Genomic DNA, 24486 nt, shown 5'->3' on the forward strand with positions numbered 1-24486 from the left:
TCTCTTGCAGAACCAGGCTGACAGCAGTCCCTCAGAGACATCAGGTTCATCTGGACCATCCCTCTTTCTCAGAGGTCTAAGTTTCTGCTCAGTAGGGTCCCTACTCTAAGTGTCTAAGTTTTTGTGATTATTTTATCTATGTCCTCATCCCCAGAGCTAGTAGTTGCTTCCTGCAGTTGCTAACTCCATAATACTTTAGAGCATTCTTTCAGTAGTTAATGACTACATGCCTAGTTAACAACATTTTATGTTAAAATGGTGTTTAAATACCTAGGCTGTTTCTGTCTCCTGACTGAGCCCTGTGAGATATAGTGAGAAATTGAGGCATGTGCCTATCTGGGAAAATAACATTCTCGGTAGAGGGAACAGCAGATGCAAATGTCCTGAGGTTCGATCCTGCCTGGCACATCTGAAGAACCTCAAGGATGCAGCAGGTTGAGGCAGAAAGAGTAAGGGGAGGAATGAAACAGAGTTGACATCAGCAAGGCAGCCAGGACCACGGGAGCGGGGGTGGGCTTGAAAATCCCTGTAAGGCTCTGGCTTTTACTACACGTGAGGGGTCTGAGCAGACCACCGACATGGTCTGAATGGCCTCTCAGCAGACTCCCTCTGGATGCTCTATTGTGAGTATATGGGATGGAGGTAGGGTGTGACCCAATTAGGAATTTACAGCAATAATCCAGGTGAGAGAAGACAGTGACTTGGTCCAGGAGGTAGCCGTAAAGATGGTGAGGAACGGTCAGACACTGGATATAGAAATAGAAATACCAGTAGCCAATTTCTGTTGTACTTAATTCTGCAAAAGGTTTAGCCTTCACACCATTTCTCAGACCCTGTCATGTGTGGTTATTTCCCTTGCCTTGTCTCGTCAGCTAGAGGGCTGCGTTATGCAGCATGCTAACCACGACCCTCACTTGAGTCAAGCAAACCTAGTTCCTATCTCAGGCTCTACCACTTGGCATCTTTGTGACATTTGACAACTTATTTAGTCTCTCTATGTGTCACTTTCTATACCTCTGTAACTGAGGGTAATGATACCTACCACATAGCTTTGCTCTGTGGATTAAATAACATAATGTAAGAAAAACATTAACACAGAGTCTGCCACATAGTAGAAGCTCAATATGTTGAAGCTAAAATTATTTTATTTCTTTTTAATCTTAATTTTACTATTTTATTGAGATTTAAAAGTACCACTTACCAACTTTGTGACATTTGGCAAGTTATTTAATCTCTCTCTGCCTCACTTTGCTCCTCTGCATTTAACTAAGAGTATGTAATGTTGATGATGATGATGATGATAATGATAATGATAATGATGACGTACACATAGCCTTAATGGCTTAGAAATATTTTTCTCTTTTATTTCCTTTATGGATGAAACTTAACTGGCCTCAAGATATAGAAGCCTCCCTGACTTTGCCTTTCTCTTCTCCCTTATCAGAATCACAAAGCCCTGTTTTGGCAAATATGCGTACTGAAGCAACACCAATTGATTTCCCTATCCACGGACTCCTTTTATAATCACAGTAAGTCTGCAGGACAGGCAAGGCAGGTGATAAGACTGGTATTACACAGAGGAGAGAAGTGAGAGTCAGTGCAGCTGAGTAAGTCTCCTGAGTGTCATGATGGGTGAGCACAGGCCAGGCCAGGACGAAGGCCATGCACCCCTTCCCCACTGCTCTTGCCCCTGAGCAGCATTGCTTAATGACTTACATATGAGTCTTCAAACAAGGGCTCAGGACCAAACAGCCCTAGGAAATGCGGCTGCACTTCAGTATCTGAGGTGCAGAGATATCCCTGAAGTAGATGTGCAGGAGAAACCCGAATGACAATACTAAGAAATCATAGCTCAATTTATTAAGAAATTAGGATGTGTGCCAGGTACCATTTTTGGTAGTTACATACCTTATATTTCATGTATATAATGTACTTTTGACACCTGCTAAGAGGCAGGTGCTCTACTTAGACTGATCTTGCAGATTAGAAAACTGAGGCTCAGAGCAGTTTATCTAAGGTAACAATGTGCATGGTGCCCATGCCCTCAACCTTAGAACACACCGCTAAACCTTTGCCCTGTTCTATGGCTAATAGATCACTTTCACTGGCAAGAAATGACACCTTCTCTTCCACTGAGTTCGCATGAAAAAGGTATTCTAGCTGAGAAGGCAACGAGACATCTGTGACCACGTAAGATGTACTCCCGTGGAATGCAGGCAACCTCTCCAACAGCCTGCTTTTCACACGCCTCTCCTCATAAGCATCTGTTTCTCATGTGCTAATGAGTCACTTGTCAAGAATAACTAGAAAAGAAGTGTGGGAATGGAGTGGATATTCCGAGTGGAGGTTCCCTTTCTCCAGAGGGCAGTTGAAAGGCAACAGCTCTCTGTGGATATGAGAGTAAGCAGATGGGCACATTTTCCAGTTACAGTTGACCATTGAACGATGTAGGAGTTAGGGTTGCTGATCCTCTGTGCAGTTGAAAAATCTGCATATAAGTTTTGACTCCCCCAAAACTTAAATACGGGTAGTTTACTATTGACTGAAAGCCTTACTGATAACATAGTCAGTTAATGCATATTTTGTACCTATAATAAAGTAAGCTACAGAAAAGAAAATGTTATTAAGAAAATCATAAAGAAGAGAGCATATATTTACTATTTGTTATGTGGAAGTGGACCATCATAACAGTCATCATCCTCGGCATCTTCACATTGAGAAGGCTGTGGAGGAGGAGGATGAAGAGGGGGATTGGTCTTCCTGTCTCAGCGGTGGCAGAGGCAGAAGAAAATCCATGTGTAAATGGACCCACATGGTTCAAACCCATGTTGTTCAAGGCTCAACTGTACAACATTTGAGTGGTTCCTCTCACCATGGCACAGTGGCTGGTAGACACAGGAAGGAGGAAATAGTCCAAGCTTTGCTTGGCGGGAGTCTAGCAGAGTATAAGTACATCCCAACTGGAGTCTGGCTCATAGAGACATACCCTGGGTTTAAGTATTCACAAGTCTCCGTGATTCAAGCACATACACTTTTAAGCTGGTATTTTCACTTTGGTAACAAATAAATAATAGGAGCAGATTTGGGATCACCTGGTTGGCCACTTTATAAACTTACATTGCCTTGTGAATTCAGAGCTCACAGTTGCGTTCATGTCCACTCCGCTGTTGCTGACTGACTTCATGCATTGTCTCTAACTGGAGTGTGCAAACCTCCAGCAGTCTGTAGGCCCATTCATGGAGATCTGAACACCCTCAATTTGGGAAATATTGAAATGAAACAAAGCACAGGGTACTGCAGGCACACTGAATAGCGTTCAAATCCCAAATTACCATCTACTAGTTATGACGCACAGTCAAATAAGTTACTCCCACCTCCTTGACACCTTTGTTGTGAAAATGAACATCTACAAATGCCTTAACAGAAGGGCTGGACACACAATGGATGCAGGAATCTTCACTGGTAAGTTTCCTAGGGTCAAATAAATAAATAAATGCAGAATAGTTAGGAATACAGATTCTTGAGGCAGAATGCCTTGGTTCAAATCCTGGCTCTGCAATTTGCTGACTCTGTGAGTTATCACAAATGTTCTGGCTTGTTGTAGACATTAAATGAGATAATTCACATATAATGTTTATTAGAATAGTGCCAGCCAAAAAGGATGGCTCTTATCTGATGATTGAGGTAGAAATTGAACTCGGTACAAAATTCCCAATTCAGTGCAGAAATCCTTTCCTTAGTAACTGAACAAACGTTCATTCACTTGTTAATTGATCAGAGAGCTAAGGAAACCTTAACCCTGTGATCAGTTAAGGTCACTTAGAGCAGCCTGGATTTGGGAACTAGTAGTATAATAATAGCTCCCCTTTGCCTGCCTAGCCTGGCATTATCTGTAAATGGCTTTACAGACAAACAGCTCCAGAAAGAGACAATCATCTGTCAAAGGGACAAAAGTCTCCCAATTCCATGTGGTGTGAGCTCTTACTTGCCTTTTCACAGCTGCTTTGGTGGAAAGACAACTCTAGATGAGTGGGTATACCTGGGCAGTTTCACAGCTAATAAAAAAACACTGCTGGTTCCCAAGCAACAGCAATGCAAGCGGCAACTCCCTTCAGGCTGAGTTACTTCCCCCGTTTGTATTAATTTACTCAAACATGACGAGAGCCACATTAGATTTGGTAATTACCTGAGTCTACAATTCATTCACTGAGCAATTAGCATCGCACTTAGAGCAGCCTGGATGTGGTCATTAGTAGCGTAATAATAGCCCCCTCTGCCTGCCCAGCCTGGTATTATCAGGAAACGATTAGATTTTATTATACATCACCCCAGCCTTCTCCTGCAAGGCAGTGTTCACACAGACTGGGTGAGAAGGGAGGTTTGCAAGATGTATTAATTATTAAAATATAAAGTGCCTTGGTTTAAAGAGATTCAACCCTAAGGTAGTTTCACAAAAGCCAGAGCTCTATTAGCTGGAAACGAAGATTTTACAGTTGGTGTTTTTTCCATGAACATGAATCCTAGGCATTTATTCATCCAGCCACTTATTTACTTAAAATATGTTTTGATTGCTTACAACAGTCCAGGCACAGTGCCATGCCTTGGAGATACCAGAGTGGAGACACAGTCCCTGTCCTCATGGAGCTAGCAGCGTAGTGTGAGAGACCACAGCCAGCTATAAAATTATAGCTACAAGTGGTGTCAGGAGTGAGAAGTACTTGGTGATGCTATGAGAGCATGTCAGAGGGGGATGAGATCTCGGTTAGTGTGTCAGGGTTCTGTCACTGAGGAAGAGACAGGAGATGAGAACTGAAAATGGAGTAGGGGCTCAGCAAGCCAGGGTGGGGAGGATGCAGACAAAGGGACCAGCAAAAGCAAAGGCCCACAGTCCTGGGGGCAGGCCCATGTAGTGAGAGGGGAACGAAGTAGGCATGAGCCTAAGATGAGGGTACGGAGTCAGCAGGGACCCACCACACTAAGGACCATTGTCGTCCTCCAAAAAGTAGTAGGATGCCAGCCAAGGTCATGAGCAGAGTAGATTCCTGAAGACTTTATGTTTTTAAGGAACATTCTGGCTGTGGTGTGTAGAATGGACTGGACTGAGGTTGGAGTGAAAGTCCAGGGGTAAATTAGGAGGTGTATTAGCCTCCTGTTGCTGCTGCAACAAATTACCACAAACTTGGTGGCTTCGGGTAATACAAATGTATTATCTCACATTTCTGGAGCTTAGAAGTCCTGTATGTTGGTAACAGTGGAGGTACTGAGAAATAGTTGGATTCAGGATATAGCTTCAAGGTAGAGCTGACGAGATCTGCGGATGCACTGACTGTAGGGGCAGTGAGGACATTCCAGACATGGGCATGGAATTGGCATGACTGTAATTGATAGACTGTTAGAGCCTCTGAGCGGACAAGTATATGAGAGATAAAAACTCGACGGGGGTTTTTATTTTGAAATATTATTTTGAAATATTCCAGAGCACTCTGTTCTTAATAAGGTCTGCCTTCAGGAGAAATACTTAGCAAGCCTAACCTATTAGAATTTTATCTAGCCCAGCTGACCTTGGGGGAAGGGAAATATCCAATTCGAGCCCCCTTAAGCCATCTCATGAACCAAAGGGGGTGGCAAACTAAAAGCACGTGTGAGGTTCACAGCCCAGAAGCACAGGCTCTCTAGAAGACAGAGAACTAATCACAGGACTAGAGACCATTCCCCTCCCCCAATACCTTAACACCATGTCGGTAAATAGTGTGCCTGTTTACTAAAGTGCCTTTACCAAAGACATCATGTCTAGCTATCAAGAAAAAATTACAAGGCATAGTTAATAGAGAAAACAAAACAAAAACAAAAAAACCACAGTTGGAGAGGCCAGTTTAAGCATCAGAACCAGAATCAGATATGGAAGGAATGTTAGAATTATCAAACTGGGAACTTAAAACAATGGTGATTAATATGCTAAGGGTCTAATGGAAAAAATAGGTGACATGCAAGAACAGATGAGTAACGTAAGCAATGAAATGGAAATTCTGAGAAAGAATCAAGCAGAAATGCTAAAGGTCAAAAACACTGTCGCAAAAATGAAGACTGCCTTTGATGAACTTATTAGTAGACTAGACATAGTTGAGTAAAGAATCTCTGAGCTTTAGGATATCTCAGTAGAAACCTCCAAAACTGAAAAGAAAATAAAGACAGAAAAAAAAAAAATACAGAGCACAGTATCCCAGAACTATGGGACAACTTTAAAAAAGTGCACGACCAAGTATACCAGAAAAAGAAAAAACACAGAAAGAAACAGAAGAAATATTTCATGGAGAATAAATAATCATGGAGAATTTCCCTGCAAATGAATGTCAGATGCCAAACTATAGATCCAGGAAGCTCAGAGAATACCAAGCAGGATAAATGCCAACAAAGTTACAACTAGGCATTTCATATTCCAACTAAAGAAAATCAAAGATAAAAAATGCTGACAAAAAGCCAGAGTGGAAAAATACTTATAGAGGAGCAAAGATAAAAATTACATCCAACTTCTCAGAAACCATGCAAGAAAGAAAAGAGTAGAGTGAAATGTTTAAAGTGTTGAGAGAAAAAAAAATGGCAACCTGGAATTCCAACCCTGTGAAATTATCCTTCAAAAGTAAAGGAAAAATAAGAACTTTCTGGGACAAATAGAAATTGAGGGAATTCGTTGCCAGTATATCTGCCTTGCAAAAAAAAGGTTCACAGATATTATTTAGATGGAAGGAAAATAAATAGGCCAGATTCTCAGTTTTACATAGAAAAAGGAAGAGCATCAGAGAAGGAATAAGTGAAGTAAAATAATAGTTTCTATTTTTCTTAGTCTTAATTGCTCAAGTAGATAACAGATTGTTCAAAATAATAATAGCAGTAATGTATTAATTATGTATGCTTTTATGCTCCTCAATGGAGTTACATCCTGATAAACCCATCATAAAGTTGAAAAATTGTTAAGTTGGACCATCATAAGTTGGTGACTATCTGTACATATGTTTATGTGTAAATGAAATGAATGACAGCAATGAACTAAGGGATGAGAAGAAGAATTACGACTATTTTGTCATTATAAGGTATTTGTACTATCAAAAAGTTGTATAGTGTCATTTGAAAGTGGACTTGGATTAGTTCTTAAATGTGTTTTGCCAACTCTAGGGCAATCATTAAAAAAAGTCAAAATAGAAGTTAAACTGATATGATAGAAAAGATAGAAAATAGAATAATTTAAAATGCTTATTTAAAAGCACAAAAGGTAGAAAAAGAGTAGAAGACAGAAATAAGAACAAAGAACTAGGGCAACAAATAGAAGACAATTAATTAATTTAGCTATATTAAGAATCACTTTGAATGATAATGATCTAAATACACCAATTAAAGGACAGAGATTATCAAAATCGATCAGAAGTAAGACCAAACTATATGCTATCTACAAGAAATCCACTTTAAATATAAAGACACATATAGATTAAGAGTAAATGGATGGAGAAATATATACCAATGTCATATTAATCAAAAGAAAATGAGAGCAGTTATATTAATTTTTGAACAGAACACACTTCAGAGCAAGAAAAGTTACCAGAGATAGAGGCATTACATAATAAAAAAAGGGGTCAGTTCTCCAAGAAGACACAATACTCCTTAGCACTGCATACACATAAGAACAGAACACCAAAATACACGAGGCAAAAGCTAAGAAGTGCAAGGAGAAATAGATAAATTCACGATTATGGCTGCAGACTTCAACACTTCTCTATCGTAAATGAACAGATCCAGAAGGCAGAAAATTAGTTAAGGGCATAATTTAACTCAGCAGTACTACGAATCAATAAAATTCATATCAATAAACTACTTTACCCAACAATGGCAGGTAGACATTCTTCTCAAGTTCATATGGAACATTCACCAAGATATTCCACATTCTACATAAAACTTACCTTAACAAATGTAAAAGAATAGAAATTACACAGTGTCTGCTCTCAGGCCACAGTGGAATTAAAGTAGAAATCAATAACAGAAAGATAGGTGGAAAATTCTGAAATACTTGGAGATTCAGCAACACAGTTCTAAATAACATATGGATCAAAAAAGAAATCTCAAAATAAGTTATAAAATATTTTGGACTAAATGAAGAAAGATCTAAAATCAGTGATTTAAGTTTCTACTTTAGGAAGCTAGAAAAAGAAGAAGAAACTAAATTCCAAGTAAGTAGAATGAAATAATAAAAATTAGGGGAGAATTCAGTGAAATTGAAAATAAGAAATTCATTGAGAAAATCAATAAAACCAAAAGCTAGTTTTTCGAAAACAACAACAAAATTGATACATCTCTAGCCAGTCTAAACAAAAAGAGAGAGAGAGAAAGAACAAAAATTATTAATACAAGAAATGAAAGAAGTGACATTGCTATAGACACCATGGGCATTAAAGGGATAGTCAAGAATAATCAAGTACTACAAAATACTCTATGCCCACAAATTTGATAACCCTGATGAAACTGACAAATTCCTTGAAAGACACATTCTGCCAATACTCACACAAGAAGAAATAGACAATATGAATAAGCTTATACATATATTAAAGAAATTGAATAAAAATGAATAACCTTTCAAAACAGAAAGTACTAGACTGAGATGGGTTCACTGGTGAATTCTTCCAAACACAGAAGGAAGAAATTATACCAATTCTCTACAATCTGTTTCAGAAGATACAAGCAGAGAGAATACTTTCTGACTCATTCTATGAGCATTATCCTGTACCAAAACCAAAGACATTACAAAAAACAAAAAACCCTATAAATCAATACCTCTTGTGAACATAGATGCAAAAATCATCAACAAAATATTAGCAAATCAAGTCTAACAGTGTATGCACAAAATTGTCCACCCAACTAAGTGGTATTTATCTCAGGTATGTAGGGCAAATACAACTTCTGAAAATCAATTAATGTAATCCATCATATCAATAGGCTAAAAAAGAAAAATCACGATTATATTAATACATGCATAAAAAGCATTTGACAAAGTGTAATATCAATTCATGATTTAAAAAGCTCTTGGTAAACTAAGACTAGAGGAGAACTTTATTAATTTGATACAGAAAATCTACACAAAACCCACAGCTAAAACCATGCTTAATGGAGAGAAACTCAAAGATTTCCCCTAAGATCAGGAATAAGTCAAGGATGTCTGCTGTCACCACTGCTTTGCTTTGCTTTGCTTTTTCTTTCTTTCTTTCTTTTTTTTTTTTTTTTTTTTTGAGATGGAGTCTCACTCAGTTGTCCAGGCTGGAGTGCAGTGGCACAATCTTGGCTCACTGCAACCTCCATTTCCCGGGTTCAAGCGATTCTCTTGCCTCAGCCTCCCAAGTAGCTGCAACTACAGGCACGCACCACCACGTCCAGCTATTTTTTTGTTTTTGTTTTTTGTATTTTTAGTAGAGATGGGGTTTCATCATGTTGTTCAGGATGGTGTCCATCTCCTGACCTCATGATCCACCCAGCTCGACCTCCCAAAGTGATGGGATTATAGGCATGAACCACTACACCTGGCCTGCTTTTCAAGCTTATACTGGAATGTTGTAAAATTATAAAGTATGTACAAGATTTATATGAAGAAAACTACAAAACTCTGATGAAAAATATCAAATACAAACGTAAATCGAGCTATATTCCATGCTCATGGATAGAAAGGCTGAATATTGTCAAGATGTCAAGGCTTATAATTGATTTATAGATTTAATGCATTTCCAATCAAAATCTCAGTGAGGTGTTTTTTTGTTGTTGTTATTCTTGTTGTTGTTTGTTTTTTGACCAGAATAACTGATTCTAAAGTTTATATGAAGAGACAAAGACCCAGAACAGCCAACACAATATTGAAGGAGGAGAATAAAGTCAGAGGACTGATACTAGCCAACTTCAAGACTTAATATAAAACTACAGTAAGAGAGCCAGTATAGTTTGGCCAAAGAATAGACAAAGAGATCAGTGAAACAGTATAGAGACCCCAGAAATAGACCAAGGTAAATATAGTCAACTTATCTTTGACAAAGAAGCACAGGCAATACAAGGGAGAAAAGATAGTCTTGTCGACAAATTGTGGTAGAACAACTGGACATTGACTTGCAAAAAAATAAATAAATAAATAAATAAATAAATAAATAAATAAATAAATAAAAAGAATCTAGCACAGACCTTATAACCTGCAGAAAAATTAACTCAAAATGCATCATAGATCTAAATATAAAATAAAAACCATGACAATTCTAGAAGATAGCATAGGAAAAAATCTAGATGACTGTTGGTTTGGTGACAACTTTTTAGACATAACACCAAATGTACAATTCATGAAAGAAATAATTGATGAGGTGGACTTTATTAATATTAAAAATTTTGCCCTTTGAAAGACATGGTTAAGAGAATGACAAAGCAAGAAAATATTTACAAAAGACATACTTGATAAAGGACTATTATCCAAAATATAGAAAGAACTCTTAAAATTCTATAATGACAAAATGAACAACCTAATTTTAAAAATGGACCAAAGACCTTAATAAACACCTCACCAAAGAAGATATTTATATGGCAAATAAGCAAATGAAAAGATGCTGCACATGTATCATCAGGGAATTGCAGATGGAGATGACACACCACTATATACCTATAAAAATAACCAAAATTCATCATACTGATAGCATCAAATGCTAGGAAGAATGAAGAGCAACAGTAATTCATACACAATTGGTTGGAATGCAAAATGGTTTCGCCACTTTGGAACACAATTTGTCTGGTTTTTTTGCAAAACTAAACATATTGTTATCATACAATCCAGCAATTGAGCTCCTTGGTATTTACGCCAAGGAGTTGAAAATGTTGATACAAAAACCTGCACACATGTATACAGGAGCTTTATTCGTAATTGCTAAAACTGGAAAGCAACCAAGACATTTTTCAGTAGGTGAATGGATAAATTGTAGTGCTTGTGACAACAGAATATTATACCACGCCAAATTGAAATGAGCTATCAAACCGTGAACAGACAGGGAGGAATCTTCAATGCATATACTAAGTGAGAAAAGTCACTCTGAAAAGTTTATGCATTGTATTATTTCAATAATATGACATTCTGGAAAAGGTAAAACTATGGAGAAAATAAAAAGATCAATGGTTGCCAGAGGTTGGGGCGGGGGAGGAGGAAGAAGAGATAAACAGGCAGAACACAGAGGATTTTTAGGGCAATGAAATTATTCTGTAAAATACCCCAGTGGTAGATATGTGTCATTACGTGTTTGTCTGAGCCCACAGAATGCACAATGCTAAGAAGGAACTCTAATGTAAAATATGGATTCAGGGTGATAATGATATGTGTCAATGTAGGTTCATCAGTTTAACTAATTTACCACTCTGGAGGAGGATATTGGCAATGAGGGAGGCTATGCCTATGTGGGGTAAGGAGGCATATAGGAAATCTCTGTACCTTCCCCTCAATTATGCTGTGAACTTTAAACTGCTCTAAAAAGTAGTCTCTTTAGAAAACTTTTTTTAAAAGTACCTTATTTAGTCACGACCAATTGTTTAAGAAGTATGAAGGAGTCTACTGCTTACAGCCAAGGAGATAAAGAAATGAACTGGAGCACTGGGGTAATCCAGATGAGAGGACTTCTAAGAATCACAGTTATACTGGGTGATTTCAGCTCCATTGCAGTGCTCATCTCCCATAGGGCTTGTGAAAGCCGTGCTCCCAGAACAGGGAAGAAGCCAAACACATCATTAAAAAATGTAAAAATAGAAAATTAAATAAACCACCGAAACAATATTAATATGGGCTTGGCAGGTCTGTGCCAACAATTGTGCAGCCTTAACTTTGTCCTGTGAGGACAGAAGTGTAAACAGACACTTAAGGATATTTTGTATAAAGAAATAAATAGGCAGACACAGACAGACTCACAACAGACAGTGACAGACTTACAGAGCACTTTCAGATTTAGACAGGAACTGGTCTATTGCAGAAGAGCAGGAAGAAGCTGGAGACAGGGGAACAGCCACTTTTAGTTGAAACAGAAAACAGCCACAGATGAAGGAGAGCCAAGCAGAATTTGGGAAAGAAAAAAGAAGAAGAAAAAAAAAACATAGAGATTAGTAGACACGTGATCTCAGCCTAAATGAACTTGCCAATATTCTTAAAGTGCTTTTAGAGGAAGATAAGGAGGGGAGCATAATTATTGCACAACATGGTTATGCCACACTGTATGTCTAAAAAGCACGCTTAGCACGCTTAAGTTAGTGTTTCATTTGAGTCTTGCAACAACTTGGGATGTTCACAGGACACATTACTACCTTAATTTATCAAGTAAGGGAACTCAGCCTCCTCTTTTCTCATGTGGCTAATCTCCATGATATATCTGTGTTGAAGGATCTTTGAAAATATAGTTGAATATATATGTCCACTTCCTCCATATAGTCATCTGTGACCATCTCAATGTGATACTCCCTTTCCTTCTTTTAAATAAACAGCACTTCCTGCTTCTGCAATTCATTTAACAATATAAGCCTCTGTGGCTTGTTAAATGCAACTGCAAGTGAATTGAAATAGCACATTTTCAGATAAATTACAAACCTTTTGGGGAAAGGAGCCATGACTTACTCATTCAGCACAGTTAGGTATTTCACTGACCATTAATTGAGCAATGGTGGCGGAGAGTTAAATGTCCAGTATTCTAATCCCAACTCCATTACTAAGTAGCCTTGCAACCTCAGACCTCCCTACGGTTCAATTTCCACATCTACACATAGAGACAATACCAGTACCCTCTGTCAGCGAGTTATGGTGAATAGTAAATGAAGTAAGGCATGTTCATCATGTATAAATAACGCCTGGCATAACATTTATAAATATCAACTAGCATCATTTTAATGCAACTTTAAGTTAAATACATGATTAAGTGGTCATTTAGACCTCCAATTTTTTCTTCCTTCAACTTGATTTGTCTTGTATTTCATTAGCCTGATGATATGCCTTGGTATCCTGAACTAACAAAGCTCTCTTAGTGTTACCATCTGAAAACTATGTCTATTTTATGAAAATTTCCAATTTCAGTAATTCATGTGCCAGTATGAAAATTTAAGAAAGAAACTCAAAAACTTTCAATGGGCTCTAAGTAATCATTTGAAGATTTAAATATCTGGGTATCTGCATGTCATGCTTCTCTGAAAATTAAACTTCAAGGCAATAAGGATCCATTCACTCAAATCGCAGCAGGATTGTTGCATTTTAGTGCACAAAGGGTAGCCAAAACCATTCCTTCACTCTTGATCTCCTACAATTAAGCAGTGTTGAATGTTCCTGCATGGGGCTACAATTACACATGAGATAATATTATGAATTACTACAAGTCACCAATATTTGGCATATATATGTTGTTTTATTAGACCTTAATAATTATTTAATTATGATCCTGACAACTTTTACATGCCTATTTAATATTTCTTTCTAAATTCAGATAACAATGGTGGGTTTTTTTGGATATAACCCTTAAGGAGTTAAATGACTGAACTTTTGAGTGCACACCATGTAGATAATATAGGCATGTCTGAAATTACTGAGCAAATTCTGGCAAAAAAAAAAAAAATGACAGCCCTTTCCTTGTGAAAATTTCAGAAGAGGATATAATGCTTATGAACACTTGTTTGCATCACAACATGCTTAAAAATGATAAATGCGATTAATGTCACACAATAATGTTAAGATGAAATCTAAGGTATTACTATAAAACAAAACTTCAGATTTTCAGAAACGGTATAATTTGTATAACATGCCTTATCCACAGTCCCCTATTTATGTCAACCTTGCTAAATTAACAGTATAGTTTTCCTGAGACCTCTGGCTGTTTGTATTTTTCATTGGCTGGAATGACCATGTAAAACCACACCAACGTTAACCTATGTTTTTACATACAGAGATTGTCACTTACATTTGTATTGCAAACCATAATTGTACAAAGCCCTTAGACATCCATTATTCTGTTTTCTACTCACCACAAACTCTTGAGGTTGGTATGGTGAAAAGGAGGGTTACACATTTCCCCCAACCCCCACTTCCCAGACAATGTAGAAAACTTTAAATGACCATGGCATAAGCCTATGCTAGAAGGTCAATCTTTCCATTCTTAAGTTTGGATATGTTTGATACAGGCAGGGCCTTGGTCTGTCAGCCTGGGATAGAGCTGAGGTAGGTCACAGGCCTAGGAAGCAGCACAGATGGCTGTTGTGTTAGCTGTGGTGTGAATGGTGATGTGACAGGCCAGGGATTGGTTGGTGGCTAGCCAACTGCCTGACAGCAGGTGTTAGGAAACCTCAAAGCCAAGAAGACAGGGCTTATGTAGCCAACAAAAAGAAGAGGTCAGTAGAGACATGGGATCCCAGAACATTGGCTCAAAGTGCTTCAAACACCTGGATAGCTCCCAGACCTTCTTTGAGTTTCTAAGAATCCCAGCTTTCCTTATTACTTCTATCTCCTTTACTATCACAGGAACTCTTGGCTACTTAAAATGGTCTTATCTACAAATATTAAGTTATAAGACTTTACACTTGTTTGCCGTTGCCTTAGAAGGAAGAACTAAATCTACCCACCATAGGGATCCATAAGGGTGTCTTTCTAGGAAGGGAGGTCTTCTTGTCCTCTTCCTCAGACTGAGAGTTCTGTGTCGCAACAGTTGGGGAACAAGTCTCAGAACTGCTTCTAAGCACAGCTTACTTCCATCATTGGAAACAGATGTCATTTGCTTATCCTAGCATGGCAAAACCCTGTCTACGAAGTGTGTTTTATTTATTCTGCCCTATACATCGAGGACAATGCTGAAAATTATTGATATGGCTTGGCTGTGTCCCCTCCCAAATCTCATCTTGAATTGTAGTTCCCATAATCCCCATGTGTGGTGGGAGGAACCCAGTGGAAGGTAATTGAATCCATAGGGGCAGTTACCCCATGCTGCTTTTCTCATGATAATGTGTGAGTTCTCATGAGATCTGATGGTTTTATAATAGACTTTTTCCCCTTTTGCTAGGGACGTCTGCTTGCTCCCGCCATGTGAAAAAGCATGTATTTACTTTCCGTTCCGCCATGATTCTACGTTTCCTGAGGCCTCCCCAGCCCTGCCGAACTGTGAGTCAATTAAACCTCTTTCCTTTATAAATTACCCAGTGCTGGATTTGTCTTCATTAGCAGTGTGAAATGGATGAATACACTTCTTAAACATAGTTTTTATTATCTTTGCAGCAACAATACCAGGAAACACAAATTTACATACTGCTCCACAGTAAAGTCTATTTGAATCTCCCGACTTAAAAAAAAATCTGAGCTAAAGCTGGTTTAAGTACTATAGAAACAACAGGGTGATATGAAGATAAGATGACTCCTTTTATAAACTAACTGCAAAACGTTAGCTTTTTTTATAGTCATCAACACACTCTAATGCTGTACCACTGTGATCTTAACTTTGTTTAAACATCAATCCTTGTGCACACTTTGCTTAAATGAGTCTTGCCATAGCCTTTGGCCTACACCAAATAATAAAACGGTTCTGATCTGACTACACAAGATCTGCTGTCAAAAATGTCCTGCCTCCTCACCTGAACATTTTCCCAGTCCAAATACCTCTGCTTGTCGTAGTGGCAAGCTGAGTCCTGGCACATTCTGAAGCCAGCTCTGCCCTGGGTAGGAACCATTAGAAGGCTGCTGGCTGCTGCCAATGTATCTCTCTCTCTGCAGCATAAACAATAAGTTCCTACACGGGGGTTGTGTTTGTTTGGTCAGGGCTTTATCCATTAGGCTTGATCATCAGCAGTTGGCTGGTTACAAATGCAGTCCTGAGACCAAATGGCTGGAATCCAATTATCCCAGCTTCCTGACTGCATAACCACGCCAGGGAGGAACATAGTCATGTTTGCCTGCCTTGTCAGGCTCCTAGGATGCAAAGTATATCATTTGGAGAAAACTAACAAACAACAGATCCTCAGATATTTTGATGGAGAGGCAGCATGGTGTGGAAAGAGGACACATTGGTCCAGAATGCAAAATCTCTGGCGCTAGTCCACATTCTGCCTCTTCCTGGCTCAGTATCTAACTCTTCATTTCTCCAAGCTTCATTTTCTCATGTATCAGAGGGAGATCATAACAGCAACCACAGGGTGGTTGGGAGCTTCTAGTGAAATGATGTATTTAAAAGAGCTTTGAAAATTATAATGATGATAATGGTGATGGTGATGGTGATGATAATATCAATGATAGCTGACAGTTATTGAGAGCCTTTTGTGAGAAAGGCACTGTCCTATTTGTTTGATGTGCACTATCTTATTTAATATTCACAAGTATCTTTTGAAGAACTGATGACAATGGTAATGATGATATTAATAAGGATAGCTAACATTTCTTAAATATTTACTATATATAAGCCTCCATTCTCAGCATTTTAAGCATATTAACATATGCAGCTTCCCAACACATAAAATAAGTACTATTATCCTCTCTACTTGAGATATGAGGAAAATTAGATACAGAAGTTGGGCAATTTGCTCAAGATCATACTGATGGTAAGAGGCCATAAGGATTCAAATGCAGGCATTCTGACTATAGAATAGGAGTTGCCAACTTTTTGAGAGTTGGCAAACTTTTTCTATGAAGGGCTAGATGTAAGTATTTTTAGGCCTTGAAGCCACATGCAGTCTCTGTTGCATACTCCTTTTTGCTGTCCTTTTCTTTTTTTCCTGTTTGATTGTTGTTGTTTGTTTTATACCCCTTTACAAATGCAAAAAAAATGTTTAGCTCAAGGATCACACAAAAAACACGCATAAGGCTGAACTTGGCCCACAGAGCTGTAGTTTGCTAACTCTTGCTCTAGAAGTAATTTCTTTTTTTGAGATGGAGTCTCGCTCTGTTGCCCAGGCTGGAGTGCAGTGGCACAATCTGTGCTCACTGCAACATCCACCTCTCAGATTCAAGCGATTTTCCTGCCTCAGCCTCCCAAGTAGCTGGGATTACAGGCACCCACCACCATGCCCAGCTAATTTTTGTATTTTTAGTAGAGATGGGGTTTCACCATGTTGACCAGGCTGGTCTTGAACTCCTGACCTCAAATGATCTGCTCACCTCAGCATCCCAAACTGCTGGGATTACAGGCATGAGACACGGTGGGCCCAGCCTCTAAAAGTAATTTCTATTTTACAGATAAGAAAACTAAAGATCAAAAGCTTCAGGTATTTAACTAAGGCCATTCAATAAGTGCTGAAATCAGGATCTGAATCCAGTTTTGTTTACTTTCAAAAACTGTGTCAACCTACACTATACTGTCTCCGTGTATGCTGTTACAATATAGGATATTGTTACTGAGTTAGGGATACTGTATTTTCTCCAGTCAATTTTCAAATTGAATATACTTCCTCCTCTAGGAACAGACTTGGGGACCAGATAGCAGGCTGAGAGTTAGCCAATCCCATGCCTAGTACAATACCTGACACACAACAGGCATATAATAAGTAACTCCCTGTTGAGTGAAATAATTCTGATTTCTGGTTGAATTCAGTCATTCCTTAATATCTCAGCCATTAGCCCAGACTCTTCTGTATTTTGCACTTGAAACTTGTCTTCCTTGTAAAGGAAGGCAATAATATATTCCTTAATCCAGTTTCTAGGGAACCTGGAACAATTTATGAGATAATTTCCATAGACTATTTGGAGGAAAGAAAGATGTTATATGTAGAAATATTATTTTTACAATGAGTCATTGTGCTCATAAAAATGGTACTAGAAGACTGTACTTACGACTTCTAAATAAATACATCACTAACCACAGACAGGAAAATAGGGAGAACCTAGTGACTTCATTATAAATCACTTTTGTTTTATCCACCAATACAGTTTCACATTAAAGCAGGGATTTTAATTTTTATTTAACCTTGGATTTTTACTTCAGGGAATAAATGAACTTCTTAGAAATGTGGCAAAAATTGTGTGCATATGTCCGGATTTTCAGGGAAAAGATCATAGATTTCATCAGACTCTCAAAAGGATTTATTATGCCTTAAATGTTAGTACTACAGTAGAATTGTTTCAGTGCAGTTTACCTTCGATGGGAAAAAGGGAAACATGAAAGTTGCTGATGTGTGGTGATCAGTACTAGGTTTTCCAGATGTCCTTGTCCGTGTGATGCTTTCTTATACTCTCAAGATACTCACATAGGATCCCACTCACCAGTTTCCCACTGGCATAGGTGTCTGGGTCTGCAAACCGGTCTGGAAGATTAATCACAGTCCAGGCTGGCCACAATGATCAGCACTCAGAGCACCCAACGGGGTATATGCAGCCGCAGAAGGTGGCAATACAAAGTCTCTTCCCTTTTATCTGCGGCCCCAAGATCAGGCCCATGGGGACTTTCATAACAAGCCCTGAGTCTATTATTTTGCATTACTAGCATTTAGCACAATTCCTGGCACACAGTGGATATCTCCTTAAAGTTTGTTTAAATGAAAACAAGCAAAATGTTGAAATTGGTAGCATTTTTTCCTTACATTCCTGAGACGGTTAATAAAGTTGTTTCATTTCTTTTATCTCCTGAGATGCTCTATCTATATGGACCCACGTGTCTTTGTCAATTAGAGAATGACTTTTACCTTGTCCTATTTTTTTGCTGGTGGTGCTGGTGATGTTGGTGTTGGTATTGTTGGTTAGTTTTATGTGGAGATAGCTAATTTGGATGCTTCTCTTTTGTATGTAGGGCTGAGAACACCCATGGAGATTATGGTTGCTGCCCCAGGGAACCATGTCCTGTGGGAAAATGTATTAAACAGATCACGGTGGGCTCCATTAGGTTTCATAGACAAGGCTGTCAATGAACTTGGCCTTGGTTTTAACTGATAGGAGATGGAAGAAAAGCATGGTTAGTGGGCTGCAGCAGAGCAGGGAAAAGTTGCATACAACCTGAGAGCTGAAATACGAAGTACTCTGAATTGGACACTGTATTATAGGAGTGAATGACATATTGATGAGCAACTGGCATTACTACTTAAAGTTTTGGAGTAGAGTTGCTGAATATAGAAAATTTTGGGAGGGTATAACTTTATTTTTTCTTTCTGTATTTATTGTTGTGTGTGTATGTGTGATTTTAAAAATATCAACCTGATGGTATGTCCAGATGTAGAGGGAAAGGAGGTAGAATATAGCCATGGTTGTCCTCATATGAAGTGATGAGCAGTGAAAGACCAGATAAGTTGTATCAAAGTAAGAGAGTTTGAAGAATAAATGTAAGAGACTTGGAAGGTACGAAAATAAAAAATGACTTCTCACCTGCAATATTAGACAATCAGTAATAATAATAGTAGTATCTTGAATTTGTTACCCAGTCTTACATATTTTAAAATATGGTATCTTAATGAACCTCACTGGTCTTACTACTTTTTGCCTAGCTTTCTGTTTTTTGTGATACATATTTCTCACCTATTAGCATAATCACCATTGGTGTTGGTTCAGTGGCCATTGAACAAAATTGATTTATGTATCACTCCTCTAACAACACAAAAACACTTGTCAAGTAATTGAATAAAATTTGGTGAGGTAGTCTAGGGCATCTGTTTCATGAGAAAGCTGAGACCCAGAAGAGTAAGTAGCTTGCTAGAATTTACCTAGCTAATGAATGTCAAAATGCAAGGTGGAATCAGAATCCATGTCTTTTTTTTTTCCATTATTCAGGCTACCACAGTAAAACCATCTGCTGCAATAGGAAGGTCTGAATAGCAAAGAAATGCCAGGAAATTAGAGAATAAATAGAGAATGCTCTCCACCGAGAAGGCTACTATTAGATGAGACAGAATTCAAGAATGATTTTGGCCTTTTAGTCTTACAAGTTCAGTGTTTCCAGATGGCTCTGTGCTGAGGAGAGGAGATGCAATAATAAGGGTGACCCTGATAAGAGAACCCTTTCCTAGTTCCTTCCACTGACTCACATCCCTTGACCAACTGCCCACTCTCTAGCTGGCTGGGACCAGAGGTCCCACCAGAAATGGTGCCTCTGCTCAGCCAGCCAAGGTCTTTTCACTTGAAATTACAGAACCTTGACTTGGGTTCTCTTTCACAAAGCCTTAGTAGCTGATGACTCATGATCTTCCCAGCAGCAAGTTTCCCAAGAATGATAAAAAGAGATTGCTACAAGACTTTGGAGAAAGAATGTAGGGTGGGGTTGGGGGTTGCCGATCTTTATCCTGGCCAAGAATTTCATCATTAAGCAGTGGCATATGGGTCCCTGTTTGTACCCTATTGACAGGAAGACCATATACTGATGATTGCCATGCTAATTGAGGGGACCAAGGCCGGAATGAAATGACGTAACCCCCTAATGGCATTCAATATGGAGAAAAACTAAATTGAAATTAAATTATCTGATCTCAACCAAGTTTTTAAAAGTACAGATAATGTCTGCCCTTTCATTCAGGACTCCAGACCAATTTAAATGACTATTCATCCAGGCTATTAGGCTACCCTCACATATTAGAAAATATCTTCTAATTTCAGAGGGAGTGTCTCTTTGATGTTTGGTGGTATTACTTCTGTCTCTCACCTAGGCAGCCAGAAAAATAGAGCATGGTTTCTCAACATAGACAGATCTAGGTTTGTAGCCTGGCTCTGCTCATTATAACTTGTATGACCTTTGGTTAGAAACTTAGTCTAGGTGGGTGGATTACCTGAGGTCAGGAGTTCAAGACCAGCCTGGGCAACACGGTGAAACCCCATCTCTATAAAAATACAAAAAATTAGCCGGGCATGGTGGCACATGCCTGTAAACCCAGCTACTCGGGAGGCTGAGGCAGGAGAATTGCTACAACCCAGGAGGCAGAGGTTGCAGTGAGCCGAGATGGCGCCACTGCACTCCAGCCTGGACGACAGAGTGAGACTCCTTCTCCAAAAAAAAAAAAAGTAGTCTCCTTAAGCCTCATTTTACTTATCCATAAAATGGGCATTATATACAATAATAATAAAAATAATAATAGAAACTACCAATTATCTCCCTGGCAGTGTGTTAATTGCTATCGCTATCATAATTTTATTTAAATTATACAAACCTCATGAGTTAGGTAGTGTTAATACCTCTATTTTTACCAATACAGAAACTGAAGCTCAGAGAAATTAATTAAGGTGTCCAACGAAACAAATTTGGCAAATCGGGAAACAGGGATTCAATCCAGTCAAAACTTTTTATGAGAATTAAATGTTACCAAATATGTAAAGTGTTTAGGTAGTCCTGACTATCTTATATTCTCAATAAAGTTGCATCCTTTTACTGTCTTAGAAGGTAAAATGAGACTCTTGCTTGCAAGACACATTAATTGGAAAGGATTAAGAGACATATTAGGAACGTCATAATAAGACACTGAATGACAAGTACATACCATTTTCCATGCGTGCAGATTATGTTTCTTCTCTGACTCCACAGCCAAATCCCTTACTATCTTCATCTTCTCCTGAATAGCCTTCTTAACCTCTCCCTTCTCAGATTAGACAACTGGCAGAGAAACAATCACTGCCTGCCACTTCCACCACTTCCCCGCTCCTGGTTTCTCAACACCCTTTCCATATGACTCCACATACTGCTTCTGAATTTCAAATGTCATGAAATTCAGAGTAATAATAGTAACAGCTACACTTCAGTGAGAACTTACTGTATGCCAGAGACTGTGTGCCACTATTTATATGCTTTAACCCACTGACGCCTCATCACACTGGATGGGCAATGTGCTATGATTATCCCCTTGCAAAGACGAAACTGAGGCTCAAAGAGTTGAGGACCTTGCTTGTGTCACACATTCAGTAACTGGTAGACTCTAAATCTCAACTTATGTCCATCTAATGTCAAAGCCCAAGCTCCTAACCGAAGACAGTTTCTCAATTTACAAATGGCAAAACTTCAGGCAGAAAGGTGCAGAGACATGCCCAGTCACACAGCAAATTAGAAAGGATGCTGCTGAAAAATCTGACATTTTCTGACATCTTTCGTATATGCTTTGTTACACTCTAGCCTGAATAACTCTCACTGGCTCCATTCTACATCTATGGCTCAGTTCACGCTTCATTTGCTCTACGTTGTCTCAATAAATGCCATTATTGGTGAAATGGAGGCCAATGTCCTCCAGGATTACACAATGTCAAGTAACCTACAAAACTTCGGTCTGCTTCATCACAGCATTCTATAAATACAAAACTTTAAGCTTAAGTCCTTTTTCAATAGACAGGACCAAAAGAGAAAATAAACTTGCCATAACTCAGGGATATAACGGTATTTTAAAACTCTAATCTTTCTGCCACTTGCAAAAGGTAGGATAAACATCTTGATTTTATTCAAAACTGTCACTGAAAGAGTTTTCTCTTATCAGAAGGCTGCAGCTTTTGCAGTGGGTGGAGTATTAATGGCAGAGCAGCACTGAGATTTGGGACTGAAGGGGCAAAGCAGACTGGTACAGTGGAGATGCCGTAACAATGAACACCTTCACATTCTTTCAAACAAATACATCCAATGAATTTATTTGATAACTTCAGTGCACAAAAACCTGTGTTGGGCACTAGGAAAAAGAAAGATGAGCAATAAGAATTGACCAAAGTTCTCAAAGAGCTCAAAATCTAGTAGGAGAGATCAAAAAGAACATAATTAATGAAGCACACTGAAAAGCATATCGAAATGTCACAGGAGAAGAACAAAGTGTTTCGGGGCTGGAATAGGTCAAAAACCTCATGCAGTCCTGGAGGCTGGAAAAGACTTCGGGTAGGAGGTGGTATTTGAAATACACCATGTAAGAGGTGCCAGGGGAAGCATGCCCAGTGGAAAGAACAGCAGGAGTAGTAGCTGAATGTGCAAATCCAAAGAGTTGAGCATATTGTTTGCTTTGCAGGGATGAGGGGAATAACTGGAAGAAAAACTCCGACAGTGGACTTAGGGAAAGTATTGGTAGGCCATGAGGAGTCCTTGAGGGGTTTTGATTGGGGAAATGGCATGCTGAAAGTTACGCTTTAGAGCCTAATTCCCCAATGCAGATGAAAGAGAATGTCAGTTGTAGAAAGGATGATGTCAGTAAGGATAGAGATAAGGAAATGCATGAGAAAGTCTACGATTACATAGCCAGATTGATTTCCACTCATTTCTGATAAAATAATTTTTATCAAGAATCACTTTCTGGCTGGCCAATAATTGGCTTTTCCTTCCAATTAGATGCCATTTGGAACTAGCTAACTTGAAATCAATGAAGACCTACTGCATAAATGCATCTTTGTTTGCAGACAGCCAAAATTCCACGGAGAAACAAAGAGGCAAAGGGGAATAGTGCACAAGAAGAGAATCCATCCATTTCTGTTCTTGCTGCTAACAAGAACAGGCCTCAGGTGGATCAAGTCCCCTTAGATTTGGTGGAACCTGCGCTCCATTTCCAGCCGCAGGTAATTTCTGCATCCTTAAAAATTCCAGATTAACTTCTCTGATGTACAGCCTGGTTTTCTGATCCCTATGATGGGAAAATGATACTTAGCTTAATAGGGTTAAATGAGGTGTCTCATGTAAAATGCTTTCACCGAGGCTGACATGTAGTAACTGGTAAATGGCACCAAAGCTACTGGATTATGATCAGCCTTTACTCACTTCTCTGATCCCATCTCCTACCACTTTTTTTTCACATTCATTAGGCTATACTGGCTATGTCAAGCACATTTCTGCCCCAGTGCATTTGTATTTGCCTTTCCCTTTGCCTGACGCGATATTCCCTCAGATGAAATATATGCCTGACTCCTTAGCATTCTTGTCCCCCATCACAGAGCACACCTCCTCCATCTAACCGTGCCTAACTACTTCAGCTGAAACATCCCCTTGCCCATCTCTATTTTTTATTCTTTTTATAGCACGTATCAGTATCTAAACTTGTCTTATTCATGTATATATGTCTCCTTGTTTATTTTCTGGTTTCTGACACGAGAGAGTAGAGACCTTGTCAGGTTTCTTTATTAGTAGGTTTCTGGCAAGAGACCCTGCCTCATAGCTGGTGTTCAGAAAATCTCTTTTTCTCTGAATGCCATAGTGCTATTGAGAGAATTAAACTATAACAAATAGAAACCACCTAGCGCACAGTAAGTGCTAAATCAATACTAGTCTCTTCCCCTTGAATGAATCTAGAGATGCTCCAACATGAAAATAGACAATTTGTAAAGAAATCAAGAAAGAGGGCATTCTCCCAAGGGTAGGTTAGTTTGAAGGTGGGTTCTGCAGGAGTTTTCTGGGGTCTAGTAGCAGGTGCTTCACAACCAGTGAAGGCTCAGGTCTCTATTCTAGGAAGGAAGTTTCAGGAGACAGTGTGCTTTCTGATTGGAAGAAGAGATTTTGTAACGGGGAGGCGTGATTTTGAGGAAATGACTGTCACCTGGACAAAACAGTTCATGGCAGTATTATGAACACCGCC

The 24486-nt window shown here is 38.8% G+C and overlaps 1 protein-coding gene across 2 annotated transcripts in view; it reads right to left on the minus strand.

The window, feature by feature from the left end:
• The window catches only part of HTR4 (5-hydroxytryptamine receptor 4), a 192092-nt gene that overhangs the window by 4700 nt on the left and 162906 nt on the right, over positions 1-24486 (minus strand). The window lies entirely within an intron of this gene.

The sequence above is a fragment of the Macaca mulatta genome, chromosome 6, assembly GCF_049350105.2.
Source record: "Macaca mulatta isolate MMU2019108-1 chromosome 6, T2T-MMU8v2.0, whole genome shotgun sequence".
Lineage (NCBI taxonomy): Eukaryota > Metazoa > Chordata > Mammalia > Primates > Cercopithecidae > Macaca > Macaca mulatta.